The sequence below is a fragment of the Cariama cristata genome, unplaced genomic scaffold, assembly GCF_000690535.1.
Source record: "Cariama cristata isolate BGI_N322 unplaced genomic scaffold, ASM69053v1 scaffold42523, whole genome shotgun sequence".
Lineage (NCBI taxonomy): Eukaryota > Metazoa > Chordata > Aves > Cariamiformes > Cariamidae > Cariama > Cariama cristata.
In genome coordinates, this window is record NW_009607426.1 from 1 (window position 1) to 2,104 (window position 2,104).

The window sequence follows — 2,104 nt, forward strand, 5'->3', positions numbered from 1 at the left end:
TCTTGAAGCCTGCTGTATTTTTTTTTTTATGGGGTTGGATTTTCTTTTTGTCTTTCTAAGGCAGGAAACAAGGCATGTGCAATTATGGTGTTCGTGTCTGTCAGTGCCCTCCAGCCCCAGCAGTGGCTTTTGAAGTTTGGCGGAGGGTACGCTTCTGAAAGATGCATACATTTCTGCACGTTCCATGAAAGCAAGCGAGTGAGGCCGTTCTCACGCCAGCTGAGGGAGATGTGTCAGGTCCCCCAGGCTTCCCCGCGCCGTCCCACCACCCACGCACCCCACAGCCCTCGCGCTGCCGAGCGGGGAGAGCAGGTAGGGACGAGGGATGCGTCAGCCCGGTGAAATACCAGAGGTTCTCCCTTATTAGGAACCGGAGACTCCAACATAAGGCACGAAGCTCTAGGAAAAGCTGGGAAGATTTACGCCTCTCGGGGTGGTCCCCTCGTGCAAGCCCACTCAGCTGGCCCCCATTTTGTGCCAGACTTTTCAGACGTCCTGGGGCCATGGGATATCCCAGTTTGGGGGTGATTCAGTGCCTATGGGAGTTTTATCAGCATCAGAAATGGGTGGGAAGTAATCTCTGGAAAACAAACAGATTTTTAAGGATACCTAAGATGATTGCAGACATTTTCGTATTTCACAAATATTAGAAAACCGGCAGGGAATGCTCCCTACGTGTGAGATGCCTGTTTGGATCCTGCTTGAGGGTGTCGCACTTCTAGGCTCTTACTACTTAGTGCCTTGCGTTCCTATTACATGCAGATTGAAGTCCACACTAAGGAGGCAAAAAATACCAGGTCTACGCTAGCCTTTGCACCATGGATTGCCCAGTGAAGCAACATTAGTGCTGCAAATGGGAATGTGGTGTTTGCCCTGCAGGGAGGGTTGGAAATACGGTCCCCTGTTCTCTTGGCATATGTAGACCTTCATGCCATGGCTGCAGAAAATACGTAAGAGCAACCATATAGTCTGTGTGGAAAAGGAATATTGTTTTCATATTCTTTTTCTACTTTTCCAGAAGTCATAAAAATAAATATTACCGGCCCTAGAGGGCTTAAAATCTGGGTTAGGAACATGACACGTTGTGCCTAACTGTTCGCTGTGGAGGGTACCCAAAGGAGAGGGTAAGCGTCCGTGCTGACAGCAGCCCAAATTCTTCACGGTGAAGTGTGAAACTCTGGAGCTTGGATTTCGTTGGCTGTGTTGATTTAGGTTATAGACCCAAAACAGTTCCCACATTTGCACTTGCTCTTCCTGAAAGGATTTGTCTCTGGGGTTTTTTTGAGGAAAGTTGTGCCTAGTGTTTGTGTAGAGAAAGCTGCACTTAAGGCAAGTGCACTTCGACACTTACGCTTCTCTGACCCCATGGCAACAGCATTTGTTGCAACCTCCACGCGTGCATCCTCACGGCAGCTTGCAAATTCTGCATCCGCTTACGCCCGTCCTGCAGATGGATATCAGCAGCACCAGGGAGCTTAAAGGATTCAACCAAAGTACACAGGAATTATTTGGAATTCAAGAAATTCCTGTCCAGCCCCATCCCTCGGGATCTCAGCTTTGCCTTAATCTATACCCGTGCTATTTCAGAAATGCCATGACTGGTAAATAAAAATCCTCTTCCCTTGTGTGTTGTGCACCAAGGAAGGTGAGGTTTCTTTCTCATCCTAATATTTTCTTTTTTAACGATGTAGACAAATATAACTTTGATCAAAACAGCAAAGATCTTTCCCCCCCCCCCAGAAGTGACGGGCAGCCCAGCAGTGCTCGCTGTGCAGAGGCTCTCTTCTGTTTCTTCACGACAGAAGTTTTCTAATGAAAAGCAGATAGATGGTTAGTGTGTCTGTTGGGACAGCGCATCCTGACAAGTCTTCATGCTGGGAAACAGATGAAATACCTGACGGATTTTGCAATCAGCCGCAAGAAAACTGCACAGATGAGCCCGAGCCCACCAGCCTTCCTCCCCCTGGCCAGCCCCTTGCCACCGTCGGGCGTTTTTGAGGGGAGTTTGCCCCTTGCTGCAAACTTGGGTGCTCAGGCCCATCTCTACCGGCCTGCAGAAGAATTTGTTCCCCTTCACTTGTGCTCTCCCTGCGGCTTTCCCCGA